The sequence below is a fragment of the Macrotis lagotis genome, chromosome X (genome assembly GCF_037893015.1).
Source record: "Macrotis lagotis isolate mMagLag1 chromosome X, bilby.v1.9.chrom.fasta, whole genome shotgun sequence".
Lineage (NCBI taxonomy): Eukaryota > Metazoa > Chordata > Mammalia > Peramelemorphia > Peramelidae > Macrotis > Macrotis lagotis.
The window spans coordinates 463,827,908-463,841,248 of record NC_133666.1 but is presented as its reverse complement, the minus strand read 5'-3'; the positions used below and the strand labels follow the sequence as shown (position 1 = coordinate 463,841,248).

Genomic DNA, 13,341 nt, shown 5'->3' with positions numbered 1-13,341 from the left:
TGCCATCTGTATCCAGATAAGGAGCTGTGGAGTTTGAACAAAGTACAAGGACTATTCCCTTTAATTTAGAAAAAAACAGATATCTTATTGTCTGATCTTGTTACCTCTTAGACTTCTCTTCTTTAAGAATATGATTTATCTCTCATCACACCCAATTTGGATCAAGGTACAACAAGGAAACAAAGTAAAGACTGACAGAGTGCTTTCTGTGGGTAGGGGGGTGGGGGGAGGGAAGCAAGATTGGGGGGAAAATTGTAAAACTCAAATAATATCTTTAATAAAAATAAATTAAAAAAAAAGAAAACCCCAAATGAGGGATAGCTGTGTGACACAGTGAACAGAGCACCAGCCCTGGAGTCAGGAGTACCTGAGTTCAAATCTAGCCTCAGACACTTAATAATTACCTAGCTGTGTGGCCTTGTACAAGTCACTTAACTCCACTGCCTTGCAAAGCACCCAAAACAAAACAAACAACTAAAAAAGAAAACCCCAACTGGAATTATGAAGAACTGAACATGACTGAATAATTCCCTTTCTTTATATTATGACCAATCCTTTTTTCTTCATCAGTGACACTAAAATTCTCCTTTCTTGTGATTGGTCTCAGGGCTTTTTCCTTTGTATAATAGAGAGAGGAGTGATGAAACTTTTTAAAACTCTCAGTTAAATCAGAAGTTACCTTTCATTTGTTGGAATGAACCCAGCTGATGAGGGCATTTTTGTTAGGAAGAGGTAGACAAGGGTTATAGACTTTAAATATTGTTTTTTTCTTTATTTTTATGTTTATTTTTTCTTTACTAAATTAAGAATCTTTTCTGCCAGAAAGAGCTAATTTCCTTGCTCCCCCTGCCCCACTACCTTCTTCCTGCCTCAGCTCTCTCTGAGTAGTTTTTTTTTAAAGTCAGGGTCAAGAAGATCTGTGTTCAAATCTAGCTATACTAGGTGTGTGAACCTGGACAACCCGCATAATTTTTGCCTGTCTAAATTATGTCAACTGTAAAATGGGAGTGATAATAACAGCTCCTGGGATAATAATCATTGGGCTGTGAGGATCAAATGAGACAATCATAAATTTCTTAGTAAAATACATTTTAATGAGGAGGTGCTAAAGAAATGCTTGGACCATTGTTTTCCCTGAACACCAAAGACTTTTGTCCATTTTCTTATAGCTGAAGATTTGTCTTCTGAAGCTTTGTGCTTTCATCCTTTAGGGCAGGTAGTCTAAAAATAGGATCCTTAGAATACTGGGTATCCCCAAGACCTTTTCAGGGGGTCCTGTAAGTCAAGACTAATTATTGGCCTATTATTGGCCTCCTCCTTTTTCCAGTACATATTCTTGTTAGGCCAGGTTTTCTTTATAAACTTCAATCAAGACCACATTAAGAAAGAAATTCAATGCATCATCTTGTGAGAATCCAGCTGTCTTTTAATTATCCAGATGTGAATGATATTTATAAAAGTATATAAAACAATACATAAGCTCACATATATAAAATATGTAAAACAGTGCATAAACACATAAAAAGAATTTCTTTGGAATCCTCACTTATCAAGAATATAAAGGAGTCCTCAGTAATTAAAGTGTTTAAAGGATCTTGAGATGAAAACGTTTATAACATTTGGGACATATTACTTGTAAGTTTTTTTTTTTAAGGTTTTTGCAAGGCATATGGGGTTAAGTGGCTTGCCCAAGGCCACACAGCTAGGTAATTATTAAGTGTCTGAGACCGGATTTTATCCACCGAGCCACCAAGCCACCTAGCCACCTTACTTGTAAGTTGTTTGACAGATTGTTTAATGGTGGGATGAACTGAACTCCATTTACCTTCTTATCTACCATCTTGTTACTCCTTTTCTTTTAGGAGGGAATGATTCAGTGAAGGAGATAATTGAAAATTAAATAAGGTAAGGTGAGAAGTCACATAGATTATGTATCTGGACCATTTAATGTAGCAGTTCTATGCAGCCCTATATATAATAGAGTCTTCATTGATTATAATATAGTAATAATTGATGTGTATATTAATGATCCTCTGTCATAAACCCATTAAATTATATTCACTATATAATTCATACATATTTACTATATAATTCAGACTTATTTCCTTAAAATAGTTATAAATTTATTTTTTAAATTAGTGTCTAAAAAGGAATAAGCTTCAGTTTTGATAAGTGTTTATTTTTTTAAGTTTTTATTCTCTGACCAAGTTTGATTAAAAAAGGCATTACTGTACATTTGTGTTTGACAGGGAGACAAAGAAAAGAAAATTAGATCAGATCTTGTCTCTATTGTTTTATTAGTAGTGACCCTTAAATATACAGGAAATGACCCCTTGTATAATGCTTATTGTTTCTGTCTTGTTTCCTAGTTGGAACCATAGAAAATTTAGAATGTATTTGAGGCACATTTTGGTCCAATCTCTTTCCAGAGAGTAGCTTTTCTAATTTAGTTATTTTCTTGCTCCCAAAGGAAAACCCCAAATGTAATGGAGATGGTTTTAAGTTCAAAACAAAGAAAATTTTGAGCTTTTGGAAGAGTAGTACCAATGTGTAAATTGCCATTCTGAGCTTTGTTTAAGAAAAAAATATGTTCAGACCAGTGTGCATAAAAATGAATTTAAATCCCAGAGTTCTAAGCATTTTTTTAAAGGTTTTTGCAAGGCAAATGGGGTTAAGTGGCTTGCCCAAGGCTAGGTAATTATTAAGTGTCTGAGGCTGGATTTGAACCCAGGTACTCCTGACTCCAGAGCCCGTGCTCTATCCACTGTGCCACCTAGCCACCCCAAGTTCCAAGCATTTCTAATCAAGGAAAGTCAAGCAATTATTTTTCTTTGTCATCTTCTGAGCTCTCAAATGATAAGTTCTAGAATAAGATGGAAAAATTAAGATACAGAGGCACTAGACTGTGTTTTTGTTAGAAATTTGGATCTTAAGGAGCTCAGTGCCTCTTCAACAAGTTCTGCTATAATCTTTTAGTAGGTAGTAGGGAGATAGACTGGGTTTGAAGTTAGGAATTCCTGAGTTTAAATCCTACCTAAGATACCAGTTGTGTAACCATTGTGACCTTAGACAAGTCAATTAAACTCTGCCTGTCTCAGTTTACATAATTGTAAAATGGAGATATTAAATTGTGAAGATTTAATGAGGTAAGATTTATGAAACTCTTAGTGCTTACTACATATTAAATGCTTAATAATCCTTTGTTCTTTTCTTTCCCCCCCCTTTTTTCCCCTCTTCCTCTCTCTTCCTTCTTTTTTCAAGTTATTGCTAATTAGTATCAGTTGCTGTACTTCTATGTAAATACCTGATGTATTCCTAGAATTAGATCATAAAGATATTCTATCCAGGGAGCACGGTACTTTTGGCAAGTGTAAAAAAGCCGTATATATGTATATATATGCACATATGCACACACACATATGAGAGAGAGAGAGAGAGAGAGAGAGAGAGAGAAAGTAAGTATTGGTTTTGGTTGTGGTTGGTTGTTCGGGAAGCTTTCAATGGGGAGTAACTTCTACCAATGAATCATCTGTACCTTTTATGCAGTTTATATTCTTGGAAACATGCCTGGGATACTGAAGACCAAGTGATTTTTTTCATGTCAGAGGCAAGAGTTGAACCCATCTGGACTTTGAGGCCAGTCACTATGCATATTCAAGCACTAACACATGTTTATTATTATCCTTTGCTTTTACCTACTTCCTTTTCAAATATATCTCTTCTATCCAGGAATCCACTCCTTGTAACAAAAAACAAAAAAAAAAAAAAGAGAAAATAAAAGCCATTTAACAAAAGTAATTAATATAAATCAACCAAGTCCAACAGTATGTCTTGTTTAACATCCATAGTCTCTCATCTCTGCAAAAAATGGAGAAAGATGTATTTTCTCATCTCAATAGGAACTGAATTTACAAAGGCTCTTAATTAGAGGGACTCTTGGAAGTAATAGGAATAATATCCTTCAAGGACATTCCACCTCTCTTTTCCATGAATTTGCCTTGGTTTTTAGAATGCTGTTCTTTCTTACCTCTTGGAATTTTACTCCCTTTTAAGACTCACTCAAATTCCCTTATTCTAGGCCTTTCTGGAGTTCTTCCCATCTGTCATTCTAGCAAGTCATTTTGTATTTCCTTATCTTGATGTATTTTCCATCTTTCTTCTTTCTATCCTTCCAGAAAGTTCTTAGTGGATTGTTTCATTTCTTTTCATTTTTGGGGGGAGGGGTTGCAAAGCAATGGGGTTAAGTAGCTTGCCCAAAGTCACACAGCTAGGTAATTATTAAGTATCTGAGGCTGGATTTGAACTCAGGTCCTCCTGACTCCAGGGCTGGTATTCTATTCACTGTGCCACCTAGCTTCCCTTAGATTATTTCATTTCACATGTTATTGATAATTAAGAATTTGAGAAACATCAACAAATGACAACACTTCTCTACACAAGGAAAAAGATCAGTAGTATTGTTTATGAAATCATGAATCTGGGTTTTTATAAAGTAGATTATATTTAACACAGTAGTATCAGAACTGAACTACTTATCTGTGTTTCCTCTCTTCTGTGTATTTTTAAAATGTTTCATATGATACTCTTTTCTTTTCCCTTCTCTTTGGTGGTCATTGTTATTATTACCTTCTCTCATTCCCTTCCCCCATTGTCCTATTCCCTCTATAGCCCTCCCTTTATAAGGGGAAGAGTGTAATGAGATGGGAGGAAGGCAGAGGCAGAAAGGACTTGATTATAACAAATTACTATTTGGTTGTTTGTCTTTATATTTCTAATGCCTAAACTAAATAGACACTTGGTAAATGTTCATTGAATATGAATGAAAGGATATTATAAAAAATTCATTTAGTCAGTATTTATTTAGAACTTTGTCTGCAGGAGGCACTCAGACTTGAACAGTTAACTTTGTTTCCTCTTAATAAGATAAAATAAGCTCAATTAGAGTGATACCAATTTGAAGTTTGGAGGCATCTCTTAATTATGAGGCTATACCATGCCTTTGAGAATTGACTAGACAGCTGACTCTTAAAGATTACTGTTCAGATTGATATATGGACACAGAATGAATAGACTATATAAATTCTTAAGTTTCTCCCAACCATTGTGACTCCATGAATTTATTTGTGTCCTGGAAGAATCCCATTCTGCTTCTCAGCCAGAGTTCTTTTCAAGTATCCTTTTGCCTTTTGTGGAGTCTAGCACAATTGTCAGCAGTTTGATTCTGTGAATTAAGATTTGATTAGAATGTCTTCCTGGAAGTTTTTTTTTTTTGTTGGGGGGTTGCTCTTTTATTTGATTTTAAAGTGATTATCCAGAACTGAACGATGCTAATCTGTTCCCAACAGGAGAGAAAATGAGTCACTAACAGTTCATAAATTTACTTTTTTTAGAATGCATTTAGCATTAGGCATGAATAGTGATGCAGATGACCACCCCAGATTCCCTGATATACCTAAATAGGGTCTTTTTGGAGACCCGCTTCTACTTTATAGTGATAGAAACATGTTCATTATCCTAGTACTTTTTTGTTTGACTTGAAATGAACTTCATTTAGATATCACATTAACCAAAATCTTGCTTTTGAATGTTTTTTAATGTTTCTCATTTTGTTTCCTTAATGGAGTGAATATTGGCAGCAAATATTGATAATATCGAAGGAAGTAAAAAACTGGGTATTTATGTGGGGATATGAGGGTTTGTTCATGAATGGAAGTTAATTGTATATTGGGAAAAAACTATTATTTGGGGAGAGGGTAGATGAAGGTTTTTTGTTGTTAACATTTTGTCATTGAAGAAAAGCAAGCTGCTGGGAAGGATGGTGGCAAATACACCAAGAGTAGAAAGGAAGTATCAGAGAAATAGTAGAGATATAAAGAAAGACATGAAGTCTTAATATTCTAAGAACTCATTTTTTAAATTGATAGAAGAAAAGAAAAAAGCAATTTCACTGAATCATTACTTTACTATTCTCATGTTGAAAATCGGAAAGTTTAAGAGAAAATTATTACCCCATCACGAAAGCAAATATCGTTCATATTAATACTATTTGACAGATTAAGAAAGAAAGTTTCCCTTCATTTTTAAAGTGCTATCCATTTTAAATTAAGCAAATAAGATAATGGGATTTTTTTTCTTCTTCCTAATCTTTCTCTATGAGTTTACTTTTTTTTTTTTAGGTTTTTGCAAGGCAAATGGGGTTAAGTGGCTTGCCCAAGGCCACATAGCTAGGTAATTATTAAGTGTCTGAGACATACATGTATGAGTTTTACTTTTACTTTATACTATCAATTTCCTAAAAAGTAAAAAAAAAACCTGAATATAGGAATTATTCAAGTTATATTTTATGTCATGAAAATCTGTTTGCAGAAATGGTACCCTCATTTCTCTAATCCAGGGTACACATGTGTCTGTTTCTGCACTGTTCTAAGCAGCCAAGCTTTTCCTTGCCTTGATATTTGGAACATTTAACTTCTGAATCATCTTTACTTTTGTCTCTTGTGTTATTTCAGGGAAGGGACATATGTGCATGACCTATTCTCTACTTTTCTATCTCTTACATCAGGAAATGGCTCTCTTTTTCTCTCTTATTTCTCTTCTAAAGCTGCTTCTTCCTTAGTTTTGGACATTTATATTGAGAAAAAAGTTTTCTGTCAGTGTACTTTCTTATGTGAATACTGCTTAGGGACATTTCCCTACTTTAAAGATCTAGAGACCAAATTTATCTTCTAGGGCAACCTGACCCAAGATTAAGTTCATAAGCTTTTTATTTTTGCTTTTATTTATTAATCCTTCATTTATAGTGTCAGGGAAAAAGTCTTTGAACAAATCATTGGTTTGGTCCTTAAGATCTTTCCAAAAGGGATAAACAGGGTCCCTTCTAGAATTGTGCTCATTATTGCAATAATAGGAAACTATTTCATCCTTATAACACAAAATGACTCATAAGTGTGTTGACAAATATGTGATATAGTCACCTCAGGACATAACTTGGGCTCATTCTCCTAGTGGTTTTTTTTTAGAGATCACCTTCTGCATAGGAGCTCCTGAATGCTCACATTTATAAAATTGCTGCCAAGCCTTGTAAAATCAAAAGCAGAAGAGTAAGCAAAAGACCTGATGTCCAGTCTCAGACTCATTTCTGTAAGAGAGAACTTGAAGAGCATTAGACAGAATAGTTAGTGGAAATTTTAAATCTTTAAATCTTTTCCTACTCTGTGATTAGTCCTTTTGGACACTTCCCCTTTAATTTTCTATGTCTATGTGTTTGTGTGTGTGTGTGTGTGTGTGTGTGTGTGTGTGTGTGTATGTGGTGGGTTGGGAATTGCCAGGCTTTACTTAATTGATTAATAATAGTAATTAAAGCTAGCTATTCCAAATTGCTAACATATAGCAATTACTAATTGCTAAAACAGAACTTTTAGTTATAGCTTCTAAGATTTGGAAAGCATCTCATTTTATTCTTATAATATTTTAGGAGGGAGATGCTATTATGTTTATTTTATAGAGGAGGAAACTGAGGCAGAGAGAAATTGTGTCTTGTTTAGGGGACACATCTGAGTTTCTAAAGTTGGATTTGAATTTGAGTCTTGACTCTAGGTCTTGTGTTCTATCTATTGGATCTCCTTGCTGTCTTTTTTTTTCCCTTATTTCAGATAATTTATTTCCTTTTTAAAAATTTATTTACATATTACTAAGTAATTATTAGGTTTGAATGTTAGAGCATTCTCTAACCTCTCTAGACCTCTGAGGTCCTGCTGAAATTTTGAGATTCTGTGGCTCTATGAATTTACTTGTGAGCCAGCTGAGAACTATTTATAATATTATAATATTTTTAACCTTTAGCAACTCTTCATTGCCTACTGCGATAAAATCTGAGCTTCATAATTTTGAAATCTACAATTTATGGTCTTCCTACATCCCATTATTGCTTATTGACTGACTGACTGGAACCCTCAGTGCTAGCTTGTCTTTTAAATTTGGCTTCTATTGCTTTTTCTATAAATCTATAAATCAGAAGCAATTTACAAAATTAAGAGCATTATCTTCTATAGTTTTTTTTTTAGAATAAATTTACTAATTTAAGAAATTTAGTAAGAGACACTATCTTGATCTTTAAGTTCTCTAAAATGTCCCCATTCTTGAAGGTATTTGCTCTTCAAGAGATTGATGACATTGAAATTAGTGGGTCCTTTCTGAGGACATGCTTTAAAAGTTTGGTTACCTATCCACAAAAAATCAAGCTTATGTTTTTCTTTATTATGACTCATTTGGGACAAATTTCATTTTTGAATTTTGGACAGCACTTTGCTTAATTTATTAGTTGCTCTGCTGTATAACATTTTTCCTTAGTAGCCTAGTGTTTAGAGTAATAGTTCTTCAGACTTAAAAAAAATTATTGATTTCTCTTGTTCTGTATCAGCTAAGTTTTTCCTGCTGTCTGTCCCCTTACTCCTTTCAGAAAACCAACCCACTGAAGGAGGAAAAGGAAAAAAATCAGCAAAACCAATCATCCATCTTAAAAATTTTGACAAAATATGCAGTGTTCTATTCCTGTGTATTCTTCCCTCCCCCCCAAGAACTTTAGTAATATTCATTTTTGATGACTCTATTTTGCCTCTACAATCAAATATAAAATCCTGTTTGACTTTTAAAGCCATCTATAACCTGACTCTTCTTATACATTACCTCCCTTCCACATCTTCAAAAATCTGTTCCTTCAGCCAGAAACTTCTTCTTTCTCTCTATTACGGTGACTGTCTCTTGTATCTGGAATGCTCTTTTTCCTCAACTCTCTTGAATTCCCTGACTTCCTTGAAATTTCTTCTGAAATCTTATCATCTTAGTGTTGAACTATATGTTTAATTTATCTTGTCTATATTTTGTTTGTATAGAGTTTTTTTTTTTAATCTTGTCTCCTCCTTTAGGCTTTGAACGCCTTGAAAGGAGGAATTGTTTTTGCCTTTTTTTTTTAATTGCCATTGTTTTAGCATGAGATCTTTCAAATAGTAGATACTTAATACTTTGGGTATAAACATTTTAGTCATTTTATTTGGGTAATTCCAAATTGCTTTCCAAAATGTTTGTACAAATTCTCAGCTCCACTTAAAATTTATTGATGTATGTCTCTTTCCATAGTCCCCCCAATGACTATTTTTATCATTTGCCATTGTTATATGTTGTATGAGTATACTGTACAGTATACAGTATACTATGTAGCTTCTAAACTTATTGTTTATAAATCCATTAAATTATATAAATTATATAAATTTATAAATCCATTAAATTAATCAGTGCAGCAACTAGAATTTTATTTAAAGGGGCATAATATTACACATTGAATAAGATTATATTTGATCCAGCTTATTTTTATGGAAACAAATCAGAAGATTTAAAAAGATTAGTCACTTAACCCTGATTGCCTTGTAAAAAAAACCCAAACCAAAAACAAAACAAAAAGTAAAAAAGATCAGCTGATTTTTGAGGAGACCTTGGACTGCCCATTTTACATTTTTAAAAGTCAATCCAGAGATTCCCCCCACCTTTACCTCATTAGAAAATTCTCTGTAGTAAACATAGATAACAGAGAATTAAGCTTAGATAACTAAGACAAAGTATTTGATCTTTCCATAGCATGAAGTTTAGAATCCTTTCCTCAAAATTATGGGGAAAACTTGTTTGCTTATATGCTACTTGCTGTGTTATGAGTATAAAAGGTAATACATTGAATAAAATGCTGGGTCTGGAGTCAAATTCCACCTCATATACACTTAGTAGCTGTATGACTTTGGGCAAGTCACTTAACCTCACCTGTAATATGGGGATAACAAAAGGACCTTTTTTCTAGGATTTTTGTGAGGATTAACTGAAATGTTATTTAAAATTGCCTTATCATTATGCCTTTCACAAGAAAGTTTTATAAATGTTAGTTTTTGTTGTTTATCCCATAGTTTTAGAGCTAGAAGGTACCTCTCTTCCTTTACCTTAGCAATCTTTCTATAAATTTCTGAGTAGAGGTTCTCCTGCTTCAGTTTGTTACAGTTTCGATAATGGAAAACATCTCCCAAGGGCATTTCACTTTGGAAAAGTTCTATTTGTAGGTGGTTTTAAAAAAAAATTCTTTTCAACCTATCAGTCTTGTAACTTGCACTTTTTGCTTCTAGTCTTGTCTTTGGTACCAGACAAAATAAGTCTAAACGAGATGTTCAGAGACAATGATCATAGAATGTTGCCCTTGTCTTTTCTTATCCAGGCTGAACATGTGTTACAGTGGAAAGGACACCAGATTTGGTTGTTGTTCAGTTGTTTCAGTCATGTCTGACTCTTTGTGACATTATTTTGGGATTTTCTTGGCAGAGATACTGGTTTGTCATTCCCTTTTCCAGCTTCTCATTTTATGGATGAAGAAAGTGAGGCAAACAAGGTTAAGTGATTTGACCAGGGTCACACAGTGCTTAAGTGTCTGAAACCAGATTTGAAGTTGTCTTGATTCCTAGCCTGTGCTCATCTTTGAAGTCAATCACAAATTCCGGTGGATAGAGTACTAGTCCAGGGATCAGGAATATCTGAGTTCAAATGCAGCTTCAGACATTTATTAGCATCTTTGACCTTGGGAAAGTCATTATCCTGCTTGTTTCAGTTTCCTCAACCCTACCCATCTTTTAGAGCTGTTGTAAAGAGATTTAATGAGATGATATTTGTAAAGCATTCCATATATTACTTATTCCCCCTCCTCTCCTTTCTGGTGATATCACAAGGCTATATTTTCCAATAATAATAACAATAGTGACAATAACAACAACAATAATAATCAGCTTAATCAGTTAAAACCATATAGAATTCTTTAAGTGATATAGAATAAAAAAGGTGAAATTCTGACTCTACCATTTTTCATGTGAGTGATTTTGGACACATTTTTAATTCTCTGAATAGTAGCTATTTAATTGGTCTCCAATTTCTTCTTTTGTAAAATGAGGGACTTGGTCTAGATAACTTAATGATTCTAAATTGATGATTGTATTGATCCTTCAGCTGGTTTTTGAATGACATAGTTTTGAGTCTGCTATGCCATCTGAGTTGCTTTTCTCTGGATTTGCTCCAGCTTGTCGACAATACTTTTCCCAACAGGTGAGCCCAGAATTGACAAACATACTCTATACCTGGGCGCTAACTAAGGCAGGGGCCAGCAGGATCACAGCCTCTCCTCCTTGAGTTGGCAGTCATTCTTGCATATCCCTTGATTTTGTACTTGGGAACTTGATGTTTTCAATCTGAGTGCACTTCTTTACATTTATAATCCTCATTAAACTAAATGTCACTCTTGTTTGCTTTGGTCCATTGTTCTATTCTGGTTAGTTTTCAATACTGATTGTATCATCTCATTTGTTAGCTATCCTTTACAATTTGCGTCATCAGCAATTTGCTGAGTCAGGCATTTATGTTCTAGCCAGACTGGTTTTCTCACTGTTCTCATACACAATACTCTTTTTTGTCTCTAGGCACAAGTTATCCTTATGTTTAAAATGCACTCCCTTGTCTTAAAATCTCTAGTTTCCTTCAAGTGTCAAATATTAGAATCTTTTGCCTGGCATTTTCACCAAGTTTATAGTTTTGTTTGACTTTCATTCACTTTGAATGAACTTCACTTGATATTTTTATTCCTCTTTTGTGGGTTTGGCTCTTACTTTGAGTTTATAACCTTTCATTATTTTGTGTCTCAGAAGGTGATTTCTTTCCAGATTGTAGTTGTTTTATCCATTAAGTGACATATAAAGCAATATATTTACACAACAGTTTCTAAAGACGGTATTTACAGAGTCTAAGAGACATTTCCTAGCTTTCCAGGCTTGTCTGCTGTACACCCACCTGCATCCTCAATTACTTCCTCTGATCTGTTCCTCAACATATTGGCTTGGTTATCGTGGGTGATGTATTTGCTCAAAGTACTATGTAAATTATATATGTTTCTCCCACTGTTTATTATGTGCTCTTAAAATTAAATTTAGCAAACATTAAATACCTTCTTTTTAAAAATATGTTTTTATTGATGTTGTTCCTTTACATCATGGTGATTTCTCTAGCACTTATCCCTTCTCCTTTCCCAGAAAGTCAACCCACAAAACATATTTTTAAGACCAAAAAAAAAAAATCAGCATGACCCAATCCTGAAAACATGTGCAATATACAATAACTAGGAACCTGTGAAAGGGTGGGTTGCAAGTATCTTCTTATTTCTTTCAAACCATGCTTTTTTTTAAAAAAAATTTTGCACAAGCAAGTAACTAGATTCAAAATATATATTTATAAGTATCTCAGAGGGAATCTCTAGTGGTGGGAAGACTGTGGAATTATGTACTCATTCAGTGACTGCATTGTATATATTTCAGATTCAAGAAACACTTGAAGGAATTTCTAGGATATAAGGTTCAATGCTTGCCTTGTATATAATATCAGCACAAGTGTGGTCTTTTAGGACCTATTCCCAGGGCATTTTACAGATCCGGGGTGTCTCTGGACATCATGTGATTGCCTTAGCCAGCTCAAAGATTGCAGGTTTCCTGACTTCCCTTTAAGATATATTTTAGGGAGCATTGTACTATCTTTCTCATACTGAATGATGGTGTGGGTAAATAGTAGCATTTTTCACTTGTCTGGAAAACTGTATGGGCCTGGAGTATGTTATTCTGATAGCATCCGTGCTGTTCAAATGCTTTATCTAAGAACATTCTGCCCTGAGGTCAGGTATCTTTCTATGGAGATCAGTAGCTGGAGAGTCTTTGTTGAACATGCTTGGTTGACTTTGCCTTCTTGGGAAAAGGGTGTGATAAGAGACTATTACTTGCCCATCTTGCATCCAGGTTTTGAAGAAGATCAGTGTGTTTGTTTTAATTCTTGTAAGGCAAGAACCCAAGGGTGGTGCTTATCATTTAGGAGCCTTTATTTTTTTAAGTTTGAACTGCAGGCTGCACTGACACCTTTCCATCTGCCTACCAACATATTTAAATATTCCTAATTCCAATGGGGAAAAAAACAAACCCCAAACCCACAAAACTCTTTCCTTTGACTCTTCTACTCCATTCAGGTACACCTTGCTCTCTCTTTCTCTTCTTTACTGCTAACTAACCTTGGGGCAAAAAGGTTCCAAAATTTCTTCACTACTCATTTTTTTTTCCTCAACCCTTAATAATCTAATGAAATGGCTCTCCCTCTTTTTCTCTAGAAGATCACAAATGAACTCCTAAGTGTCTCTTGACCTCTTGACCTCTATTATTTCCCATTTTCCTTGATTGATCTGTTGCATTTGGTACTGTGACCACTGATGATATTTGTCCTTCATTCTCAAAG

General features: G+C 34.2%; 1 protein-coding gene across 7 annotated transcripts in view; it reads left to right on the top strand.

The window, feature by feature from the left end:
- Positions 1 to 13,341, top strand: part of L3MBTL4 (L3MBTL histone methyl-lysine binding protein 4) — a 546,540-nt gene that overhangs the window by 54,598 nt on the left and 478,601 nt on the right. The window contains exon 2 of one of the 7 annotated variants that reach the window (XM_074202628.1): positions 1,863 to 1,905. The exons of 5 other annotated variants lie outside the window; for them this stretch is intronic. The gene's annotated coding sequence lies outside the window, so the exon portion shown is untranslated. Of the gene's footprint in view, positions 1 to 263; positions 1,906 to 13,341 lie in introns of those variants that run through there. One more of the 7 variants, XM_074202629.1, reaches the window with a different exon arrangement.